Source organism: Denticeps clupeoides, chromosome 8 (genome assembly GCF_900700375.1).
Source record: "Denticeps clupeoides chromosome 8, fDenClu1.1, whole genome shotgun sequence".
NCBI classification, from domain to species: Eukaryota; Metazoa; Chordata; class Actinopteri; order Clupeiformes; family Denticipitidae; genus Denticeps; species Denticeps clupeoides.
The window spans coordinates 21,017,286-21,043,621 of NC_041714.1; the positions used below are offsets into that span (position 1 = coordinate 21,017,286).

Below are 26,336 nucleotides of genomic sequence, written 5' to 3' on the forward strand. Positions count from 1 at the left end.
GAAAATAAAGAAAACACGTTGAATGAGAAGGTGTCTCCAAACCTCTGGCCCGTACTGTATATACTCTACACGTACTCTTGCATAACGCCGTGAGTAATATCACTGGGTCTCAGAACACGCTGCCTGGTGGGCATGAAGCGTGCGCGTTGTTACTTGCTACTGTCCACATGTCACTCTGAAGCGGGTGGACACGGAGCGTCCCACCGTCCCGCCATCTGTCGCTACGGAGACTAGCCGTCGTCAAGCCCGTCTTTCTTTGCCACGCTAATTAGGCCCGCCACGTACCTTAATTACAGTTTGTATGCTAATGCGGGATTCCTCTGTGGATTGGAGACGCCGGGCCTCATTTGCATTTCACAAAAGGTTTATTTTTACACGCCGAGTTTAAGGCTGGAAGAAAGCGTGACGCGGAGCGGAGGTGGTGGAGGCCAGTCTGTGCCGCTGAAAAAGTAAAGCTGCACCTCACTTTCATATAACCTTGTGTTACATGTACGAACCACGCCGCTTAAACAGGAAATGCAGGACGGGTCTTTATGATGCTTTTTTTTTTTTTTTGTCATTGAGGGTGTGAATTCATGCCGCACTAATGAGGACTGTTTGGCTTTGTCAGAGAAATAAGTTAATTTGTGACACAACTAAATGGGTGGTAGTGGCCTAGTGGGTAAAACACTCGCCTATGAACCAGAAGACCCGGGTTCGAATCCCACTTACTACCACTGTGTCCCTGAGCAAGACACTTAACCCTGAGTTGCTCCAGGGGGACTGTCCCTGTAAATACTGATTGTAAGTCGCTCTGGATAAGGGCGTCTGATAAATGCTGTAAATGTAAATGTAAATGTAAATGTGTCCTCTGTATTTAAAAAAAAAAGTGAAGTGATTGTCATTGTGAAACACTGCAGCACAGCTCACGGTGACACAGTGAAATGTGTCCCCTGCTTTTAACCATCTCCCTTGGTGAGCAGTGGGCAGCCATGACAGGCGCCCGGGGAGCAGTGTGTGGGGACGGTGCTTTGCTCGGTGGCACTTGGCGCTTCGGGTATTGGAACGGGCAACCTTCTGATTACGGGTCCGCTTCCTTACTCACCACTGCTCAGCCACGATGCGAGTATGTATGAGATCTGTACAGGACTTGTCTGAGTAGCCAACACAGACTGGGTACTGACCTTCACCATGACTCTAAATGACCAAAACTTAAATGTATTATCTGTTAATGTGGTTTGAAGGTAGAGAAAATTCCATCCATTCCTTTCTACTGTTTGGTCATGGTTCATTGGCAGACAAAAAAAAGCCGAGCATGAGACCAGAGCCCCTGTAGGGCAGGACTGAGAAGGGTACGTAAGCAGCGTAGAGCTCGAGTTGGGGGCCAGGTTTTACAGCCGTTATTTTCACGTTCAACCACAGGCCGAACACGGCAGCAGGTATGATGTCCCTGGTTACGACTTCACACTCTTACCTCTGGTCATGTGATGGACCCTCAGCTTTTTTATTCCATGTCGGGTTTTTTTTTATGTTTATCTCCCTTTCACCACTTTCCCGAAGGTAAACTCAGAAGCTGAAAATAAAGTCACCGTGAAGGAATCTGGCAAGTTTGCCACCCATCCACTAGGCGATAATTTTTTTTTTTTAAATCATCCCCCTTTTAAAGAATTTTGGGTGGCTAGAGGTGTGCAGGAGAAGCCAGAGAGCGTCGCTTAAATGATCTCCACCCGGTCGTGGTGGGAAGTTCTACATGCGACCTTTCCCTGACCTTTCAGCCGGCTTGTGATAGCCGCGGGCCCGCGGCTCCTGGAGGAAGAGCGCAAGGGTGCGCTGGAGGAGGGGGAACCCCTCGCCACGCGCGGAATGGCGGGGAGGTGTGGAGACGGTGCCCCGCGCCGCGGTGTGGAGACGGGCGAGCAGGGCAGAGGGAGGACCGAGCTGGCGTGAGTACGGTCGGACTACCGCCAGGCCGGAGTGCGCCTGCGGTCGGACCGTTTTTGCCGTAACCCTGGCGTGGGCCGGAGTGAAGAGGTGCGTTGAGTTGTGATGCGGGGTGCCGGTGTGGGAACGCCGGGCTTGTAGGTGGATTTACCGGCTTCCTGTGTGCTGGATATTTACCGGATTTACTGGTGCCGCCTCTCAGGAGAGATATGCAGATACTTTTTGTCTGTAATTTTTTATAAAATTTTTCTCTCTCTCTCTCTTTCTCTCTCTCTCTCTCTCTCTCTCTCTCTCTCTCCGTCAGGACTTTGCACCAACAGCTTTCCACCTACAAGGAGCAGGCGCGGCGGATCGGCGCGGAGACGCGGCAGCAGCAGCAGCAGCAGCAGCAGGGCCAGGCGAAGGACGACGCCCCCACCTGTGGCATCTGCCACAAGACCAAGTTTGCGGACGGCTGCGGCAACCTCTGCTCCTACTGCCAGACCAAGTTCTGCGCCCGCTGCGGGGGACGGGTCTCGCTGCGCTCCAACAACGTGAGTCCACACGGGAAAAAAAAACTTAAACGCGGCCTCCGGACAACTCTCATCCCGTGGAGACGTGCCGAAACGTCACCTACACGTTTTAACCTCGAATTTCAATGATCATAATTGCTATTTGTTTATTCAGTTTTTGGAGGATAGATGTACATTCACTTTAAGGTATCGTAACTTGAATTTCACTTCAAAATATATTCAAATATATAATATTATATATATATGGATTTTTTTTGCTGTGTACAGTTATACACGGTGGGCCACCTTAATAAAATGGGAATGGTTGGTGATATTAACGTCCTGTTTGTGGCACATTAGTATATGTGAGGGGGCAAACTTTTCAAGATGGGTGGTGACCATAGTGGCCATTTTGAAGTCGGTCATCTTGGATCCAACTTTTGTTTTTTCAATAGGAAGAGGGTCATGTGACACATCAAATTTATTGGTAATTTCACAAGAAAAACAACGGAGTGCTTGGTTTTAACATAACTTTATTTCTGACCACTAAAATGTGTTCAATGTCACCAACCATTCCCATTTTATTAAGGTGTATCCATATAAATGGCCCAACTTGTACTTTACTGTAACATGGCATTTTAAATGATTTGACAGCCAGATCCATTTTGCCACACGCTTGTTGGAAACATTATTTTTATTCTTAATCCCACCACAAATGCAGTTCTTAGTAATAGTGCGCGGTGTAATATTGTCGGCGTGGAGGTCTGGCGGTCACCACGCAACCTTGAAGCTTCTCGTCCGAGACTGAGGGGCAGTTGTGGCGAAGAAATAAACATGAATAAATAATACTAAAGGGTGGGCAGGGAGCGGAGACCCACCCGGATCACCGAAAGGTTAATTGGGCGTGGGGCGGAGGATGTGACGGCATCCGGCCCCGGGGGGCCCCCCCCACGTGCGGGCGCGGCGTCTCGGCGGGGTGGGTGCGCCTCCTGTGGCGCGGCCCCTGAAACGGCGGCCCTCCTCCCGGTGCGTGATATTTGCACGCTTCCCGTTCTGCAGGGCGGTGCTGCCACCGACTCCGAGCGGCTAATTAGCGCCCCCCCCCCCCCCCCCCCCGCCTTAATGAGCACAGCAGAGAGAGTGTGTGTGTGTGTGTGTGTGTGTGTGTTTTTTTTTAGATATTGCAGTTAACGTTAAAAATGACATAGCTGTGCACACAGCGACACACAACGAAATGTGTCCTCTGCATTTAACCCATCACCCTTGGGGATTCGAACCGGCAACCTTCTGATTACGGGGCCGCTTCCTTAAACGCTAGGCCACCACCGCCCCGTAATAGTTAAAGCTTACAGCACCTGGTACTCCCAGGTGGTCTCCCATCCAAGTACTAACCAGGCCCAACCCTCCTTAGCTTCCTAGATCGGACGAGATCGGGTGTTCTTCGTCTGGTACGGCCATAAGCAATTAGCCGACCAATGCACGTGTGTGGGGGGGGTGGGGGTGGTAATTAGCATCGAGAAAGGTCCGGACCCGGCCTCCTGCAGAGATATTTCTCTCGTGGAAACGGGAATGTTTATTCAGTCATAATTATTTAATAAAGGGCTGATAATCATTCATCTGAGATGATTATGACCGAAACCTCATTAGTCTGGATTTAAACTGGATTTAAACTGGAGGATAAACAGGAGGATAAACACATATTTCTTGTCGAGAACAGATGTTGAGAAAGTCAATTCACATAAGTAGTTGTAGCAGATAAGTAGTAGCCTAGTATATTAGACACTTGCTCATGAACCAGGCGTTAAAGGTTCAAAGCCCACTTACTACCATTGTGTCCCTGAGCAAGTCACTTAACCCCGAGTGTCTCCAGGGGAGCACTCTCCCTGTCACTACTGGTCAATGCTCTAAATGTAAATATACTTACTGTTTTGTGTGTGTTTTGGTGCATTTTAGTACCATTTTGGGCTGAAACAATCCTCCCACTTTAAACTTAATTCCAGATGATACTCCTCTCCAAGACACAGATAACTGCCGAGCGGCTCTGTCTTTTTTTTTTTGTATTTATGTAAATCCAGTAGTCAAAAAGCCCCACGTACTTCATTTATCACATCTCTAAATTACAAACCACACCCTGCATTTCTAACATCTCTCTCTTTTCTTCTTCTGTTTCCCTGCTGACCGCGACCATGCTGGGCTGCTGTAACAGAAGGAAGACAAAGTGGTGAGCACCCCTCTTATTCACCTGCTCACTGGAATTTGTCTTACAGAACGCTTGTAGGACACAGTTTGTTAACCGTCCATCTACTTTCAGAGCAATCTGTATCAAATAAAGTCACTTGACAGTATCTCTGGACGTTGGTGCAGATATCTCCATAGAAGGACATCCTCTGCCTGTGGCCACCCAACACTGATCATTGCTAGATGAATAAAATCAAATTCAGACACTAGCTGCTCGTGAATTTTGACTACAGCAGAGGTTTTGTAATACAGCCATTGGTTCTGCACAGGACGTGGCTTTACTTGTGCGAACATGCTGTTGTTTACATTTACATTTACAGCATTTACCAGACGCCCTTATCCAGAGCGACTTACAATCAGTAGTGACAGGGACAGTCCCCCCCTGGAGACACTCAGGGTTAAGTGTCTTGCTCAGGGACACAATGGTAGTAAGCGGGATTTGAACCTGGGTCTTCTGGTTCATAGGCGAGTGTGTTACCCACTAGGCTACTACCCTATATATAGTATATAGTATATACCCTATATAGACTATATACACCCTATATAGACTACATTTAATGGCATTTATCAGATGCACCTTACAGTCAGTAGTTACAGAGACAGTCCCCCCTTGGAGACACTCAGGGTTAAGTGTCTTGCTCAGGGACACAATGGTAGTAAGCGGGATTTGAACCTGGGTCTTCTGGTTCATAGGCGAGTGTGTTACCCACTGGGCTACTACCACCGTACCACCCTGTTGCGTAGATGTCTGCACCGTCCGAGCTCTTCTGTCTGTGGCCTGTTGCCTCTGACCCGTCCTGACTGCTCTGTCTTGTCTGACCGATCCCTGGGCCGATCTACTGTAGGTCCTGATTCTGAAGGGCAGGGTAAGCAGCAGATGATCGGCGCCTGCTGCATGCGTGCCAAGCACACCAGCGCATGGCTTCTAACGACCCCCCCTGCTTCTGGATATGCGTTTACAGCGAGGAACTCCCCCAGTGCAGGGCGTCGGTGGCCGTGTTGCACCTCTCGGCATGGCACTAACCTTATTCTGAGCTTGGAGGGTAGCAAGAATCCCTGCCTACTGCCTGCTGTTCATTAGAACCGTGTTCCTCGAACCTCCACCATGTGACGCAGGACCTGGCCGTCAGTCATGGCATGTTCCAGTCCCCCCTTACTTCCTCTTACCCGAAGCCGCTTGCTGCATTACTTAATGAAAGCGGCGCTTCTACGGACCGCGGCAAAGCGCCATCCGGAGCTCATTAGCTAAACGATTAGCTCGCCTCCAGGCAATATTTGCATTCTCTTCTTCAGCCAAGCGCTTCTCTCCGACCATCTTTCAGGTTGGTTTCTTTTTGCCAGTTGGATTCTGCTCCCTTGGGCGTGTTCCTTCTTTCTTTCTTTCTTCCTTTTTTCATTCTGTGCATTCTTCACCGCTGAATATTGATGGCTGTCCAAAAGACCGGCACGGAACTCTAATTTCCTTCTTGAGACCAGCGCCATGTGATGATTAGTATTGATTTCCGATGCCACGAGTCCCCGGTCGGTGGGACAGTTTGGAAATGGTACCTGTCTCGGTTTGGCTTGGTGTTGGTGACAGCCTGTGTCTCTGTGGTAGCCCCGGTGCCGTTTCGGCCCTGGAGGAGGGAGGCATAGTGCCATCGGCTGGCTGAGTGCGGTACTAGTACTACCTACTGTATTTTAATATATAATAGATAATATTTTTTTTTAACATTTGCAGGTATTGTCAATAAGATATTAGTTATAATTATGTAGAGTTAAATATTCAGTTCAGAAACATAATTGGCACAAACGCATGTTAATTTTGCCAGATTGTGCGTTTAGGAACAAAGTCATTATTTAAGTATGTTAAAGAAATTACAACTGTTAAATACTGCATTATACACACTTAATGGGCCTGTCTGAAATAAAGCAATGGCAATCATGCAGCATAAATCAGTTTTTATCTGATTTATGACATCGATGCCAAATTCACCCTAGCCAGAGACAGCACGTACATAAAGAGCATCGTTTACCTACAGAGAGTTCGTTCCCACACTTGTCATAGTTTCAAATGTCCGTTTTGTGTATCGGACACCAATTGGTAACAGTGTGTCGATCAAAGGAATCGATTTCAAAGGAATCGCGTCCAATAGAAGCAAAGCATCGAGGCAAATCGATTGCCAGGCGTGTTCTGTTGGCAGTGTAGAAACAGCACGTGATACCTACAGACCGACTTTTTTTCAGGTATAATTATTATCTGGGGGGCGGGGCACAGTGACTCTTTAACCACGCCCACTTCATGCTTTTTGGCAAGCAGTCAGAGCGACAGGTCACCCTCGCTCTCTCTCACCCTCGAGTCCCACGTCAATATTTGATGATCCTTCTTGCGCTGAACAATAATTGATTCTTGATTGAATGTTTTGTTTATATAATCGGTTTACGTTTATGTTTGTTTGCCCTAGTTTGTGATTGGATTTTTATAATTTACATAGTACATTTTTATTTATGACATTTGTTGCATTTTTTTATTATTTGAAATGTAAGTCATTTGTATACAAAAAAAGCTTGTGTACAAATATGTGTTATTTTAATGTTGTGTATGATATTGTGTATTTAATAATTGGATGCATACGTTTGAGTAATTCTTATTTTGTCTTTCTAGTACTGAAAACTGTATTTAAGTGAAAATTTATGTAACACAATAACAGTCTCCTTCCCACAATAAGACAGTTTATTTATTAAATACTGGTATCGGATTGGTTCTCTGGATCGGCCAATATCCAAACTCCAGGTATTGGTATCAGAAACGAGAAAGCTGCATCAAACCTATTTCAAATATGCATTTAAATATGCATTTAGTATTAAGAATTAATTGCAATTAAATAGTAAATGTGTGATTAATTAGCTATGTTCTGTGCTGTTTCCAGTACATTCCGTACAAAAAATTCACCTAAATTAATTATTGATAAAATTCCTGCTTTTACAATTACCGTATTCAGATTTGGCTCCTCCCATAATAGGATCACGCCCACACGCGGCCGATTGAAGACCTGAAGGGGGTGTACATCTGCCCGCATTCATAGGCCTGATCAATACGTCTAATTTAAAGTAAATGCAATGTTTAGAAAAGGAGCTGTGCAAAACTTATCATGCTATTGATTGGCAATGCGCCCTGTCAGAAGAGAAATGTACGTCTGGCTGAGAAAAGAGTGAGAGGTGGACTTCTGTACCATCCGCAGGGAGCTGTAATGCATTATTTACAATATTGATCTGCTTTTTAACAAGTGAAATGACCCACATGTGAAGGGGGGAGACGGACGCTCTCGAGGTGTTGATATACGAACTCATTTCACCCAATGAAAAGTAATGTCTTCTATGGCCGATGCTCATCCTTATCCTAAATTTATAACTCCTTGGACAGCGGCGGGCGATGCCCCCATTCGTCCAGCTGTCAGGATGTGGTGAAAAGAGGGGCGGAGTCGGGGTACGTTTACGGCTGCTTCCTGCTCTCGGGACTCCATCCATCTAACCTGTTTGACTGGGACTGATGGTCCTGGACGTTTGCACCACATTCCAACTGCCCACGATCCAACCACAAATGGTGATTTGGTGGTTTTTTCAGGGTCAGGGGGAGGAATGTGGGTCTTACTGATAAATGACAACCAGCTTGTCTCTCTTCAGTAGTCTATGTTTCAAACCTTTCAACGAAAGGGGCGTCTCTCTGGTCCGGGTTGCGGTGTAACCCTGCTGAAGGGGACCCCTCTGGAACTGCACTTGCATGGTGTAGACACTGGCTGTATTATAGGGAGGGTCTTGCTTTAAATGGATTTCTTGGTGAACTTTGACCTTTGGCTTGTCTTTATCCCTGTTGATTGAACGTTACAATCTGAAACACGTTGGATCACCAAAGCTGATGGCATCGACTGAGATTGCTTTGTATCTGCTGGAAATGTCCAGAAATAGTGTAAATACACACCGTGCCATATTTCCCCCTTAATCTCATGGTGCTCGGCAGGAGGCTGACACCGGAGAGCGACTGTGTGGTCCAGGAAGTGCCTGTTTTAGAAAAACACACACGCACACACGGTTTTAATGAAGCGCTTTTAAAAAAAAGAAACGTGCAAAGCCACACTGTGCTCTTCCTGCAATAATCCGAGCTGTGCAGGCTGGACGCAGCACTCAACGTTGTCATCTGCCCATCTGAAGGCCTGCAGCCCATCCTCTGTATGCAGTTGACAGTGTTGTCATCTGCCGATCGCCTGGTCCCTCCATCTCTGAAGGTAAAAGCAAGACTCTTCTCCGTCTTGGCCCCTCGGTGGTGGAATGAACTTCCCCTCGAGGTCAGAACAGCTCAGTCACTGAGCACCTTCACACGGCACCTCAAGACCTTCCTCTTTAGAGAATATTTAGATGAACTTGTAACCTTCTTATTGTCTGACTTCTGTATAGAAACTACAACAGAGTGAATAAAAAGATTGTATTCATAGTTAAGGGTCCTAATGAACCAGAATTGATCACTTCATCGATGGTACCATGGAAGCACGTTGTAAGTCGCTCTGGATAAGGGCGTCTGCCAAATGCCTTAAATGTAAATGTAAATGTGACAGGAACTGTTCTAGAACTTCCGCTGAGCGTGGCGTTATTGCTGGTGACTAGTCGATCTTTAACGATCATTGTATGAGTGGGAGGAGCCCAATGATTGACAGCTCTCATGCTTGCTATTCCATAACTGCGGATGATTTAAGATGATTTAGAATGTCACGTGTGCCAACATCATTAAATTGAATGTTTCTTTAGCTCGTGCCAGTTCGAAAGTAGTGCCATCTCTGCATGCCTCGCCAGTGGGCTGTATAAAACGTCCTGTAGAATTTATCCCTGCCTTTCTGTCATGCTGTATGTTCACGGTGCAATTGTGTTGTTCAGTATTCAGCACCGTCTTCGTTTATTCCTGCCATAATGTTGCAGACCGAGTAGAACCATTTACGCACTTTTGAGGCTCATGAAATAGTGGGATATGTTTTTGCTTGCTGGACATTTCTTCTCACACTGACCTGAATCTGAACCGGTGGCACAGAGTAAATATGCGACTTGGATATTTTATTTTATTTTTTTCACTTGTTTTTATTAAGTGTAAGTGTAATAATTTGTGCAACATTAGCATGCAGTATTATTTCTATAATACTTTTAAAAACAAGCTTTGCAAGCAACACTCCAAACACATCATCTTGATGAAATGAAACGATTTTCACTCACTTCTTTACAGCCCTAACCAACACGTTCTTTGTAAAGAATATCTGCTATGGTAGTGTAATAAGCTGTATATAGATCACAGTGCAGTTGTGGTAGTTGTTGGGGTGGTCCTCGGTGACCTGTCCCTCCGGGGACGGTGACAGGCGGGTAGGGATGCGCTTTACCGGTGTAAACATAGAGCCTTTGACTCCCATTAAAGGTCCTCCCTCTCCCTGGACCCTGTAGAGGTGCGTTGGGCTACGGACGTTCAGGGAGCGGTGCAGATCGTCGAGGAGCGGGGCGAGGTTATAGAACTCGGGTGTGAAGGACGTGCAGATCAATACCCTCTTTACATGGACATCAGCTCAGTGAGACTGAGGGACGGCGAGGGAGGAATAGAGCGCTTCATTGTTTTTATTAGACCATAAACGTGTGTGCAGACACAGCTTGAGCCTGAAGGATGAACTTTAGTGAGCGGTATCCTTTTATTTTAAGTGAACTGAATGCTAATTAATTGGTCATGGTGAGAGATAAGGTGTGTGGTTAAGTAATAGATATTAATATTAATATGAATTGATCATTTTTATAGATTAAGGACAGGGGTTGGTACTTAGCCGGGTAAAAACTGGTGTTCAGCGCATTAGCAAATGTGACGATAATTAGTCTGACTACCACCAGCCTATTACTGGCTTATTTTCACATCATCACACACAGACACTCTGCCACCATGCACAGGAGCGGGATGTCCTCGGCCTGGGGCAGCACAGGGGACACGTCCTCACACTGTGAGCTTTGTAAGACACTGGCTCTGCTGTAGTAAAGAACAACGACCTGATAGCTGAACACACTCTGTGCCCAAAAAAAAAGGCATATTCCGCTTTCATATTCACTCGTCATAGGCAGAGGAATGTCATGGTCATTTGGGGTGGGCTTTCTGGGGTGGAATGATGAAAAGTGAAAATGACCGGTTTTTTTTGTCCTTGTGCCACACAACACGGTACGTGTGACATGTGTCATACAGTGTCATGGTGACCTACATCAAGGGGACCTCAGTGGCACCTCGGTGGTTCAGGATTCCGGTTACAGGTCCGCTTCCTTACCCGCTACGCCACCACTGCATGATTGCGCAAGATTCGTTTGAAAAAACAAAAATCAATTTACCAAAATAAACTTCTGACTGCATTTACATTTACGGTATTTACCAGACGCCCTTATCCAGAGCGACTTACAGTCAGTAGTTACAGGGACAGTCCCCCCCCTGGAGACACTCAGGGTTAAGTGTCTTGCTCAGGGACGGTAGGTAGTAAGTTGGATTTGAACCTGGGTTTTAAGGTAAGATAAGATCAACCTTTATTAGTCCTACAAGTGGGAAATTGGTTCTGGTTCTGGTTCATAGGCGAGTGTGTTACCCACTAGGCCACCACCATCACAAGGTAAGACCGTAATGGCGCGCAGGCTATTTCTTTGATTTTGAATTCCAGTTCGGGAATTCCACTTCTGTGTTTAAATAATTAAAACCAGTGACTCTTATATTTACCACGGTAATCTTCATCCCCTGTCAGCATGGAGCATCGTTGGCGTCAAAGCTACCTCTTACAATTCATTTAATGCCCACGCATCCATGCACCATTGTCAGGGATTATGACGTCACCACCATATCGGAGTGGGATCTAATTCCAGCTCAGATCACCGGATTTTCGTTCTTGATATCGCGACCTTTTTCATTTTTGGAGCCACCGTTGTTGAAGGACCTGATCGGTGGGCCAGTTTCACACACAGAGGGCCACAGCAACAGCGGAGGAGGTGTCCGCGGTGACGGGCAGAGACGCCCAGCGCCGAGGACGGGACGTTATCGCGCCTCTTTAATCTGCGCTCTGAGGCCGGCGGCCCATTTAGTCCAGATTAGTTTGGAGCGGCGCCAGCGTCAATCAATCGGCCCGTAATGCTTCTCGTCCGTCCGCCCGTCCCTGCCCCTGGAGCGTCCCGTCCCTGCTGAGAGCGCCTGGGCCGGTCAGGCTGAAGGAGTGGTACGTCCCCGTGGCTGCCGGTAAGTACCGGACCGGGAAAAATCCCCGTCTTTCCGTGTCACCGCTGACCCCGCGGCCTTTTACCCAGCCTGCCTGTCTCGGACCCGAGCAGGACGGCAACGTTCCGGTGCTCAGCTGGCCATCCGTAATGAGGCCCTCCGGACTGTCTCTGTCTCGCCGCGTCTATTTTTTGACACAAGTCTGTCAGGTCGCGAGTCGTCCATAATGAAATAATTATCCGACAGTCACCACCCGCCGGTTCGGCCCGGAGCGCAGCGTGCAGATGGTGATTTTCATTTATTTATTTCAAAAAACAAAACGCAAACCGGATCGGTGGATCCCGTGTACTCTCGTAGGCCGTACGAGAAGAAGCGAACTGCGGTGTCCGGTGTGGAGAAATGGGAGAGAACGTAGGACGTCCTGTAGTCGCGGCGGGTGGCATGTGCGGGCTCTCTGTGTGAGTTGGCCCGGTGCGCCGGCATCGCAGTCCGGCACGGGGGACCTGACGGGGGCCGGGCGGCTGCCTGGATAAAAATAGTCAAGAGCGCAAGTGCGCCGTTCTTATTGTGGTGAATCATCCATGTGTGTGTGTGTGTACTGGTATGTGTGAGTGTGTGTGTGTGTGTGTGTGTGTGTACTGGTATGTGTGAGTGTGTGTGTGTGTGTGTGTGTATGTACTGGTGTGTGTGTTTATGTATGTACTGGTGTGTGGGTACTGGTGTGTGTGTGTTTATGAATGTACTGGTATGTGGGTACTGGTGTGTGTGTGTGTGTTTATGAATGTACTGGTATGTGGGTACTGGTGTGTGTGTGTGTGTTTATGTATGTACTGGTGTAGGGTACTGGTGTGTGTTTGTTTATGTATGTAGTGGTGTTGTGTGTGTGTTTTGTGAAGTACTGGTGTGGGGTACTGTTGTGTGTGTGTGTACTGGTGTGTGTGTGTTTATGTATGTACTGGTATGTGTGTGTGTTTATGAATGTACTGGTGTATTGGTACTGGTGTGTGTGTGTGTGTTTATGTGTGTACTGGTGTGTGTGTGTGTGTGTGTTTATGTGTGTACTGGTGTGTGTGTGTGAGTGTGGTTTATGTATGTATTTGGTGTGAGGGGTACTGGTGTGGTGTGTGGTGTGTGTGTGTACTGGTGTGTGTGTGTGTCTGTATGTACTGGTGTGTGTGTGTGTGTGTGTGTGTGTGTGTGTGTGTCTGTATGTACTGGTGTGTGTGTGTGTGTGTGTGTGTGTGTGTGTGTGTATGTGTCTGTATGTACTGGTGTGTGTTTGTACTGGTATGTGTGTGTGTGTGTGTGTGTGTGTGTGTGTATGTACTGGTGTGTGGGTACTTGTGTGTGTGTGTTTATGTGTGTACTGGTGTGTGTGTGTTTATGTGTGTACTGGTGTGTGTGTGTGTGTGTGTTTGTACTGGTGTGTGTGTGTGAGTGTGTTTGTACTGATGTGTGTGTGTATGTGTGTGTTTCAAACCCACGCGACTTCTGTCATTCTGACTGAGGGATATTAACCGAACTGCAGCAGCGCTCCGCCACGCTCGCGCATCAAACGTTACATAACGATCTTCAACGTTTTTTTTTTCATAAGCAGCTTTACACGCTAAGCTCCCGTGCAGGTCATGTTGTTGCATCGCATGCCGAGTGGATCTGCACTTCTAGCCACCCAAGCACCGTCCCTTAATAACAACCTGCGATGTAATGTGTGATGATGTAATATAATAAAAAAAAATGTCTTTTCTGCTCAGGTGATCTGGGTGTGTAACCGGTGTCGCAGGCAGCAGGACATCCTCACCCGGTCGGGCGAATGGCTTCCGGGGCCGGGCCCCGGGCCGACGAGGGTGCTGGGCGCGGCGGTCAGTGACCCGGCCATGTGCGGTGACCCCGCGGGCCAGAAGAAGGTACGGTCCCGGTCTCAGATCCCCCTCCACGCCACGCCTGTCACGCCCGAGCCCGGCAGAGGCCCCTCCGCCAACACCACCAACCCAGCTGCCAACCACAGCGATATGCCATCATCCCGCTCCCGCAGCGAACCGCCCAGGGACAGGTCAGTTCTAGTCTAGTCTTGTGATGAGTAGATAGACAGATACACAGACAGACAGATACACAGACAGACAGATACACAGATAGATAGATAGATAGATAGATAGATAGATAGATAGATAGATAGATAGATAGATAGATAGATAGATAGATAGATAGATAGATAGATAGATAGATAGATAGATAGATAGACAGACATATAAATAGATAGATAGATAGATAGATAGATAGATAGATAGATAGATAGATAGATAGATAGATAGATAGACAGACATATAAATAGACAGATACACAGACAGACAGATAGACAGATAGATAGATAGATAGATAGATAGATAGATAGATAGATAGATAGATAGATAGATAGATAGATAGATAGATAGATAGATAGATAGATAGATAGATAGATAGATAGATAGATAGATAGATACATAGATAGACAGACAGATACACAGATAGATAAATAGACAGATACATAGATAGACAGATAGATAGACAGACAGATAAATAGACAGATACACAGATAGATAGATAGATAGATAGATAGATAGATAGATAGATAGATAGATAGATAGATAGATAGATAGACAGACAGACAGACAGACAGACAGACAGACAGACAGACAGACAGACAGACAGACAGATACACAGATAGATAGACAGATACACAGACTGACAGATCGAGACAGATAGCTAGATAGACCGATAGACAGATAGATAGATAGACAATAGATAGACAGACAGACAGATACACAGATAGATAAATAGACAGATACATAGATAGACAGATAGATAGACAGACAGATAAATAGACAGATACACAGATAGATAGATAGATAGATAGATAGATAGATAGATAGATAGATAGATAGATAGATAGATAGATAGATAGATAGATAGATAGATAGATAGATAGATAGATAGATAGATAGATAGATAGACAGATACATAGATAGATAAATAGACAGATACATAGATAGACAGACAGATAAATAGACAGATACACAGATAGATAGATAGATAGATAGATAGATAGATAGATAGATAGATAGATAGATAGATAGATAGATAGATAGATAGATAGATAGATAGATAGATAGATAGATAGATAGATAGATAGATAGACAGATACATAGATAGATAAATAGACAGATACATAGATAGACAGACAGATAAATAGACAGATACACAGATAGATAGATAGATAGATAGATAGATAGATAGATAGATAGATAGATAGATAGATAGACAGACAGACAGACAGACAGACAGACAGACAGACAGACAGACAGACAGACAGACAGACAGACAGATACACAGATAGATAGATAGATAGATAGATAGATAGATAGATAGATAGATAGATAGATAGATAGATAGATAGATAGATAGATAGATAGATAGACAGACAGACAGATACATAGACAGATACATAGATAGACAGATAGATAGACAGACATATAAATAGACAGATACACAGATAGATAGATAGATAGATAGATAGATAGATAGATAGATAGATAGATAGATAGATAGATAGATAGATAGATAGATAGATAGATAGATAGATAGACATATAAATAGACAGATACACAGACAGACAGATACACAGATAGATAGATAGATAGATAGATAGATAGATAGATAGATAGATAGATAGATAGATAGATAGATAGATAGATAGATAGATAGATAGATAGATAGATAGATAGATAGATAGACAGACAGACAGATACACAGATAGATAAATAGACAGATACATAGATAGACAGATAGATAGACAGACAGATAAATAGACAGATACACAGATAGATAGATAGATAGATAGATAGATAGATAGATAGATAGATAGATAGATAGATAGATAGATAGATAGATAGATAGATAGATAGATAGATAGATAAATAGACAGATACATAGATAGACAGATAGATAGACAGACAGATAAATAGACAGATACACAGATAGATAGATAGATAGATAGATAGATAGATAGATAGATAGATAGATAGATAGATAGACAGACAGACAGACAGACAGACAGATACACAGATAGATAGATAGATAGATAGATAGATAGATAGATAGATAGATAGATAGATAGATAGATAGATAGATAGATAGATAGATAGATAGATAGATAGATAGATAGATAGATAGATAGATAGATAGATAGACAGACAGACAGACAGATACATAGACAGATACATAGACAGATACATAGATAGACAGATAGATAGACAGACATATAAATAGACAGATACACAGATAGATAGATAGATAGATAGATAGATAGATAGATAGATAGATAGATAGATAGATAGATAGACAGACAGACAGATACACAGACAGACAGATACACAGATAGATAGATAGATAGATAGATAGATAGATAGATAGATAGATAGATAGATAGATAGATAGATAGATAGATAGATAGACAGACATATAAATAGACAGATACACAGACAGACAGATACACAGATAGATAGATAGATAGATAGATAGATAGATAGATAGATAGATAGATAGATAGATAGATAGATAGATAGATAGATAGACAATAGATAGACAGACAGACAGATACACAGATAGATAAATAGACAGATACATAGATAGACAGATAGATAGACAGACAGATAAATAGACAGATACACAGATAGATAGATAGATAGATAGATAGATAGATAGATAGATAGATAGATAGATAGATAGATAGATAGATAGATATACAGATACATAGCTAGACAGATAGATAGACAGACAGACACACACACACAGACAAACACACACACACACAAGCAGTGTGACAGAAGCGGTGCTTTCCCGGTCATGGAAAATGTGATTTAAACCAAATTTTATTTGAGTGCTTTTGTTTGATTCTGTTCTTCTCGACCCTTCAGGAAAAAACCTGCTCCAGACCAGAACGGGAAGCCTGGGGAGAAAGCAGAGCGCCGTCGGGGACCAACAAAACTCCAGCCCCAGGCTTCAGAGGAGCATCGGGACAGCCGCCGGTTGTCACGAGGCCAATCTCAGGAGTACGATGACCAGGGAGCATTGGAAGGGGTCAAGTTGGACGCCAGGAGGACAGAGGACGAGTCCAGGACAGTAAGGGAAGCTGGGGCTTCTCGGCATCCTGCAAAGTCAGGGGAGCAGGAGGCGCGGACAAATCCTAAAGTACCTCGTGGCAGGCTGGGGGACCCTGACAAGGAGGTCAGGGAAACGGGGGTGCCGGAGCCCCATCGCGCGGTGGGCCGGCGGAGGCCCGAGGCTCTTGAGCGGCAGGGTTCGTTGGAGAACCAGCAGCCTCAGCAGCAGCAGCAGGGCTGTAGGGTTGACAGGACCGTGGGAGGTGGTGGGACGCAGGGGCCGGCGCCGGCCGTGCAGCCTCCTCCGCCGGGGCTCCACGCGGGGCCCCTCGCGCCCAGGGCCGGCCCCGGCCCGGACCTCAGGAAGCCTCAGCCCGGCCAGCCGGAGCCCGGCTCCGCCTCTCTGCTGCGGCGCGCCAAGAGGCAGAAGGCGGAGACCATGCTGCGCAACGACTCGCTCAGCTCCGACCAATCGGAGTCCCTGCGGCCGCCGCCGCCCCGCCCTTACAAGAGCAAACGCGGCGGCGGCAACAAGAGGCAGACGTCCGTCAGCAGCTCGGAGGAGGAGGGCGGCTCTACGCCCGAGTACACCAGCTGCGAGGACGTGGAGATCGAGAGTGTCAGCGAGAGAGGTGAGGGCCAAGGTTTCCACCCAAAATCTTTCTGAATCATTTCGTTTTCCCAAAATTTGAGGTTTCACGACGGACGAAATCCACAGAGTCGAAGTGTCATGAGGCCGCCCGATTTCCCCCGTCCCTCAAGGACAATTCATGCCAAAAAAGCATTTAAAATCAGTAGTGTTCCTCAGGGACCCCATGGTAGTAAGTGGGGTTTGAACCTGGGTCTTCTGGTTCACAGGCGAGTGTCTCACCCACTAACCACCCATGTGGTAGTCCCCCATTAAATCGCAGAGCCCCACGTCTCCAAACATCATGGTGTCCCGCGCACGCATGTTGTGTCGTTCTTCAAATTCAAATTTAACTCAAACAAAGACGAGCAAAATGTTTCGCCGCTAATTTAGTCTGGCTAAATGTAAAAAAAAACGTTGAATGTTAAAAAGCCACCACTGCCTGGATGAATTTATATCCAGTCGCTGCCTCCAGTGTGCATTTACTTGTTTGACTGACTTCTACTGTAAATTTTACTGTAAAAAAAAGATCAGATCTACTCATGTTCTTTAATCGTGTGACTTGACCGAAACCCCACCGGAACGAGTCGCCCGGTTTCTAAAAGTCCGTTGCCGGGGCTATAACTCCGCACTTTTTCCCCTGTAAACACCCGCGTCCCGTAGTGCCAGCATCGCTCTTTAACAGTGGCCAGAGAGCCGAGGTTTGCTGGGGAAGAGTGACTGAACACAGACTTAAAAGGTCAGAGCATTGAGCATCTCTCTCTCTCTCTCTCTCACACACACACACACACACACACACACACACGCGCGCTGGAGCGCTCCGGGGTGGAAATGTAAACAGTAGAGAGTGCAGACTGCCCCGCTTGGTGGGCGCAGGGCTGGAACCTCCGAAGGAACCCCGCTGCTCCGCAGGTAAGCTGGCCGCCGTTGTTAACGACAGCCGGGAGGGATTTAGGACGGTTTTGTTGCTAAGCGTGCCTGCCGACGGCATCCCGGCGTGGCCCTCGGGTTATAAATCTTTAATTAGTGCTTGAGTGCCGTCGGGAGTTACGCTTTACTGGATGTTTTCGCCACCAGAAGCCATCGTTCGCTTACAATCACCCTTTCACACACGTGTCAGAATATATTGCAGCATAACGCAGTGTGATGTGACCTGGTGTGACCCTTGCGCAGTAGGGGACACGCGAGGGGACGTACGGGAGGAAATAACCACATTTTACTCTTTCTCTTTCTTTTCCGCACGGGCTTTTTAACCACATGCAATTTCAGATCATTCAGACCGTTGCTGGGCTGGACGGAGGAGGTCACCCACCTATAAAACACGATGGAGGCCCTGTGTCAGCCAGTAGATAAAACCGGTGCAGTTACCAACGTTGCAAATTTACCAAAACAGCAAGATGAACGCTCATCAGACTTAAACTAGATCTCTATACGTCGTACTGGGGGGTCAGGGGTCGCAGAGGTTAACAAAACATTAATTGCATGAAATCCCTATAATCCTGTATGTCATATAGACCAGATCCATAAATGGTGACCCAGGTCGGGTTCGTATTCAATCTCTATCAGTTTAGTGGGGCTCGCTGCTCGTAAATTTGTTTTCGGTGATTGGTGAAAGTGTTTCACATCTTGAAAATTTGTTTTATTAAACGCGGTGCAATTTTTGAGTGAGGAGGGCAACATACGGATGCGAAACGGAGGCCGGCCTCCGCTGATTGTGTTTTAAACCCGCACATTTCCGTTCCCGTTTAGGCTAGCGCTTGTGGCCGGGCTTTATGCATTTATTTAAATGCACCACGGAGCAAACTGTCTGATATGTACTGTATATGGCCCGCAGTGTAAAACATGGAGAATAAGTAAAAAACCCGCAACTGTGCAAATAAAGGTTTGTAATTAATCATTGTGTTATTTTATTGTGTGTATGAGGGAAGAAACTGGGTTTGGGGGGCACCTGGCTTACCTTGGACACAGGCAGGGGGGGGGGCTTTACGGTAGGGAACCGCTGCTTTATACCGTATGCAATAAATCTCTGCAGACGTGGTCTCGTTTTACGGGCAAAAGAAATGGGGGTTGGCTGGAGGCTTTTTGCACAGTGCTGTAGGGTTAGAATTGGATTTTGTGATAGTTTAAACTGGGGCGCGTTAGAAAAGCATTTTTTTTTACCATATTGTAGGTAATGAACTGCCTGCCTATGACCGTGTGCCACGTACTCGTTCGATGGACGTCCTTCAATGTGCTCAACGTCTGGGAAATCTCCCGGTACAATCGACTTTCAACAACGCGCCCCGCTCGAAGATCGGAACTGTCAGATCGCTGATTTAGTGGCGTTCGCCATAAGCGACGTGGTCTTTTAGATGTTCAGCGAGCGCCCTTCACTTCCATCCACCCCTCTGTCGGCTGTAAATCAGGCCGTCCAGTCGCTGCCGCTCTGGGGCTCCGGGGCTTTGAGCAGCAGCGGGCCTGGCTGAGCAGGGATTCCTTTTTTAGCTCGGCGTTGGACCTGCACAAGCAGCTCCTGCTCAATGGCCAGGCAGGCGGGGTGGGGCAGGACATGAACGGCTTCTCGTCAGGCCTGTGGCCGCTCATCCCGCTTTACAAGGAAGGACGTTTAAAGAAATTGCCCGGTTTTAGTGTTGTTGTGTTCATTTTTAGAACACATGTGTGGTTGGTAGTCAATTCTGTGTGCATTTTCCTGGAAATCAAATGACACCATGACTCCATGATTCCCTCATTGGATAATTTGGGAATAATTTCATAGTGTGAATAATTCCGTCACGTCGCGTGCACCCATCGGCCTGGCACACTCCTGCGTGTGCTGGACCGTATACAGCTTGCTGTTTACCTTTACGTTTCTCCCGGGACCTAAACACAGGAGCCAGAGCCGGAAGCTGCCTCACGCTCCGCCGGTGTGGTGGTCGGGGCAGCGCCGGTAAACAGACGACAGGTCCCCAGCTACGCTCTGCTTTGTCCCGAACTCATAACTGCGTTTGTTCCTCCCGCTGTAGGTGACTGGGAGTGTTATCCGCTGGACCCCACTGTGTGGCATGTGAGTGTTGAAGAGCTTTTTCGTTAAGAATTTTTATATATATTTTTTCTCCGTTGTGTCTGTGCGTGTGTGCATGTTAAGGGTGGGGTGAAGGGTTAGCTGTAATGAAAAGCTCCGCTCTCTGATGGGATTAAATCGCAGCCTTGTTCTCCTCAGCATCCGGTTACATGGCAGCCCTCCAAGGAAGGTGATCATTTAATCGGCCGAATCATCCTGAGCAAGAGAACAGCCATGCCCAAGGAGGCTGGAGCGCTGCTCGGCCTAAAGGTCAGGCCCATGCTGTCACTCACTCTGTTTTTCGGGGTGCTTCCTAACGGAACATTTGTGCCTAAATTAAAAGTAAAATGTCCTCATATATCATGTCTAGGCAAGTCAAGTAGAGCTTCGTATTACATGAATACATGACAGCAGTCAGTGCCGAGACAAAATACTATCTTCCTGGACCAAAAAAAGTGTTACGCTACCAGTCAAAAGTTTGGATGCATGAAATAACACACATGAGGTTATGTAATATAGAAAAAAAAAACTAACAAAGCAAAAAGTTTTGCATCTCTCCAAAATCAGTCAGCATTTCTAACCTTACGTTAGACAACAAAGACTGTTTCCACCAGTCCTGAAGGTTCATGCTGAACACTCTCTTATCGTTTACCCACGTTAATTAGCATCTAATGAGCAAGCGGTGATGATTGTACATTTACTGGTATTGTACATCCAACACAAACAGGACAAACGGTGCTTTCAGACAGATCGGCAAAGTAAGAAATATACATCTTTACATGGCTGCATAGTGCAGTCAGTGTAATAGTGTGAGTGTAAGAAAAAGTATTGCATCATAACAACATGACCCATCATCATAACCCATCATGACATGGTGAGGCAGATGATCTGGAATGATGGCTGGACATGACGGTGTAGAAGGACGCATACGCACAACGTCACGAAACAGGGGTGACGTCACGAATACATGATGAAGAGGACCCGAGAGACGTCCAGTAACATGTAACACGAGACACGAACAGGGCAGCTTTATACAATCAGACACAGGTGGACACGATCAGGAAACATTACACAGGACCAACATGAAACTCTGGTCCGGATCCCGGACCCGGAGTAAACCCTTCTGGACCGGATCATGACAAGAAGTGTGTACATCATGTAAAAATATATATAAATTTTTTGAATGTTGAAGCCATCAAGACCTGTTTTTAAATGAATTCGTTTCGTAGTGAATTGATCCGGCCGTGTGTTCTGCGCGAGAGCAGGTGGTTGGTGGAAAGATCACGGAAACAGGAAGACTCGGGGCTTTCATCACCAAAGTTAAGAAGGGCAGCCTGGCAGACGTCGTGGGCCATCTCCGAGCAGGCGAGTCTGGGTTCTTTCACGCCGGGTTTGCGTAAACCCTGGTTTGAGTAACACATCTCTTTTTATTGCTCGAATGTGACATTAGCTCTGAGGCCCTTTTCATGGAGATGGAGAAGTGCTTTGATTTTTGATGTTTGTTGGAGCTGGATGCTGCACTGAACGTGTTAAATGGCTTTTATTTTTTCTTTCTAGGGGATGAGGTGCTTCAGTGGAATGGGAAGTCGTTGCCAGGAGCCACCAACAAAGAAGTTTACAACATAATTCTGGATTCCCAATCAGAGCCACAAGTGGAACTGGTGGTTTCGAGGCCAATTGGGTAAGAGAACAGAAATATGTCATGCCTCTGCGCAGCAAATGCCCTGTGCTGAACCATCGAGGCTCTTGTCTTTTGTGCTGTTTTCAGCGATATACCGAGAATTCCAGAAACATCGCATCCGCCATTAGAATCTAGTAAGTATCACACAGGTTGCGTGGAAATGCACGTGAGCCTCTAGCAACTGAAGATAACGTCCCATCCTTTGATTTTGCATTCTCCAGCAGGTTCAAGCTCCTTTGAGTCACAGAAGATGGAGCGGCCTTCAATATCTGTCCTATCCCCCACCAGCCCTGGCGCCTTGAGAGACGCCCCTCAAACTCTGCCTGGGCAGCTCTCGGTGTGTGACTACATTCTTGCAATGCCACGAATTCTCTTCTGTTTGGTTTGGTTCCAGGGTGACTATGCTTTTTTTCTGCAGGTGAAGATGTGGTACGATAAAGCAGGACACCAGTTGATAGTCAACGTTCTCCAGGCCACCGACCTGCCACCAAGGCTCGATGGACGACCCAGAAACCCTTACGTGAAAATGTACTTCCTGCCTGACCGCAGGTAGGCCTGCACTTCACCTTCATGTCATCCTATAATAGGTCAGTATATGCATGTGAATGTTGTTATATAAAGTGTGTGTGTGTGTGTGTGTGGTCCGGCTTCCTACTCAGCGATAAGAGCAAACGGCGAACAAAAACGGTGAAGAAGAGTCTGGAACCAAAGTGGAACCAGACTTTCCAGTACTGTCACGTGCACCGGCGGGACTTCAGAGAGCGAATGCTGGAGATCACGGTGTGGGACCAGCCCAGGGTTCAGGAGGAGGCGAGCGACTTCCTAGGAGAGGTGGGTGTATAGTTGTTCTGTCTTAATTTTACGTTATTTAGTGACCTCTAGTCTTTGCTTCAAGCTGTCGTTTTAGTTTTTTTTAGTCTTAGTCACGTCCAGACTCATTTAGTATAGTCGGAGCATTTTAGTCTCATTTTAGTCTGAATTATCAATGAATTTTAGTCTAGTTTTAGTCAATGAAAATAGTATTTTTAGTCTTTTTAGTAATGCAATTCTATTTAACCCAGTCAACATAGTAGAATAGATAAATAACATCTTGTAAACCACATTTAGTCTTGTTTTTATTCGTCAACATTATTACATGATATATTTTGTTATAGTTATTGTCACATGACCAGCATTTATGTCATAAAGATTCCTTAACTACAATATGTCATCAAAAATTTTAAAAACAACACTAGGTAGGTGTAGGTTAATATGGTTCATATTTCAGGTATATTGATTATGACAGCAGATAACGTGACAGGTATGATGGAGTCACCATAAGGTGTTAAGTTTAATTCCCAACATGCTCCTGTGCTGCGTAGATCCTGATTGAGCTGGAGACTGCCTTGCTGGACGATAAACCCCACTGGTATAAACTCCAGACCCATGATGTGTCTTCCATTCCACTGCCCCACCCCTCGCCGTACCTGCCTCGGAGGCACGCGCAGCCCGAAACACCCGGCAAAAAGCTTCAACGTAAGTGCATAGCTAGAGGCCACCAAACTGTCCAGGAACTTTTGGAAATATGTATGATGTATGATGGCTGAATATCTTATTCCAGGATTATGCAGCTCACTGATGGATGAACTTGATTTGTTGCCACTGGAACACTGACAAAATTGTGAATTTGTGTATATTTCTGTCAATTCTCTCTCTGTGTGTGTGTGAGAGCATACTTTATTTCTCTCTGTGTGTGTGTGTGTGTGTGTGTGTGTGTGTGTGACAAGAGAAACATTTCTGTCTTGATCTGTATTCTGTCAATCATCGGCTCTTGCCATGTAAATGTGTGTCTTGTTTTTATTGTCTGTGTGTGTCCATCACCATACAGGGTCACAGCGCGTCACAGAAACAGATTTTGATGATGGTATTGGCGTAGTGGCCACAGGTGGGTGGGGGGTGTGAGTGAAGTGACGTTGTGTTTCCTGCTGTAGAGATGTCTGCGGAGTCAGAAAGGGGGCGGAGACACAGCACCTCACGTCGCGGTGCTGCTGTCGTCCTGGAGAACGGACCTGTGAGCCCTCAGCTGCCGAACTGCATAGCTTCGATCTTAATATTGTACAAGCCAGAATTAGATATTGGAATAAACCTGAAATGCGTAAAAAAAAAAGAATCCGTGTTAAAGTATTGACTGCCCTAAAGCCAGTGGTGGCATCTGAGGCTCTAAGCCGCGGTCCCAACGCAGCCCTCGGGAGTCGGTAGCATAAATTCCACCATGCACACACTCCCTGGTGCATGAGACGTGGAACGGAGAACGAGAAGAGACTCTTTTCAGTTTGCATGGTACAAATCAAATGTTTGGCGAACGACAACGCCTTTCTTCTTCTTCTTCTTCTTCTTCATCGCTTTTTTTCCCTAAAGCAAACGCATCATTAAGAAGCTACAGGGAAGCCGTTTCACTGAGAATGAAATGAGAACTCTTTTCATTTCTGCTTGAAAGCAGCGTTGACCCTTGACTGGCCATATGCTGGTTGATTTTGTTGTGCCAGGCCTGGCATCAGTTTAGTTCTTTTCACTATATTACCACTGAGAATGAAAGAAATCACCTAAAATTACAGTTGAGAAACACTGCACTGTATGTGCAGTCTGCCTATTAACAGATAACAACAGATAAGATAATATCATTTCTTAATATTTGTGATCAAGATGTACTGTTATTTAGTGACCTCTTGACTGTGTGTTTAAAATATCTGTAAGATCAATTCAGCCACTTGGCCAACAGACCAGCCATTATATGTAAATTGCGCAAAGAAAAAAGAAAAAGAAATGCAATTGTCTCTGTTAATAACAGCTTGATAAAAAGGAAACAGAACAAGCAGCATTGAGAACTGCAATAATAGTGTCAAAAAGAATTTTAGAATATGAATGGAGTGGATTTTAATGCTCCATTCTTTCTTCTTATTTGGATGTGTTTATGACGAAGAAGAAGAAGCCGGTTGTCTTCCTCCTAGTCTCACCGGCATGAGTAGATCCCCAGACACCCACAGCAGTGGCATGGAAGGTGGTGAGTGGACGAGCGTGGTGTTCACCGTGTCCTCTGTGTGTGTGTTCGCGTGCAGCTGTAGAAGGCCGAGTGCGGGAGCGAGAAAGAGAGCGAGAGAGGGACAGGTCCACCACCCTGGAGGTCCCGGAGTCGCCGCGGTCCCCCCACCACCGGTCCCGCTCGGTGTCCCCTCACAGAGAGGAGCAGGGCCGGGCGCGCTCCCGACCGCCCAATGTGCCCTCGCAGAGGTAGGGCGCCCGCTCGCCGCGCACGCTTTACCCGAGCAAACGGGACACGGTGTCTCACCCTGTCGCCCGCTCTCTGTCCCCCGGCCCGGCAGGAGCCTGGATGAGACGCAGCATGGGCGCCGCTCTCGATCCCCCACCCGTTACAGCGACCACGGCCGCGGGCAGCCGGAGCGAGAGTACCTGGATGAGAGGTAAACCGGATGTTCGGTCTGCATTCAGATCGATGTTTCCCCCCTAATCTTCCTTTTAGGAACATATGATCGGACTATGATTGTACAGTATCGTTCAAAAGAATTGCAGTGAATTGTGACTAACCAGAATGATCCAGGTTTTTAGTATATTTTTATTGCTACATGGCTAAAGAAGTTGGTGCAGTAGGTGCAGTAGACTCAAGGCCCAGCGTTCATGATATGCACGCTCTTAAGGCTGTGCAATTGGCCAATTAGTTGGAAGGGGTGTGTTAAAAAGAAATAGCAGCGTGTGCCATTGACTGCACAAACTCCAAAATATGGATGTGTAAAATATGTAATAAATACAAACGTTTTTGTTTCTAGGATTTAGCAACCCCGTGAAAATATACTAAAAACCTGGATTCTTCTGGTTAGTCGCATTTCACTGATATTATCTGGAACAATACTGTGTGTATTTCTGCAAGGTGGCGCGGCCGCCATTGCTGTTTCATTATTACAGGAGAACAAG

At 46.1% G+C, this 26,336-nt stretch overlaps 2 pseudogenes; one reads left to right on the top strand and one right to left on the bottom strand.

The window, feature by feature from the left end:
• Positions 1-26,336, top strand: part of LOC114796068 (regulating synaptic membrane exocytosis protein 1-like) — a 56,891-nt pseudogene that overhangs the window by 16,141 nt on the left and 14,414 nt on the right.
• LOC114796244 (uncharacterized) lies at positions 3,755-3,873 on the bottom strand (annotated as a pseudogene).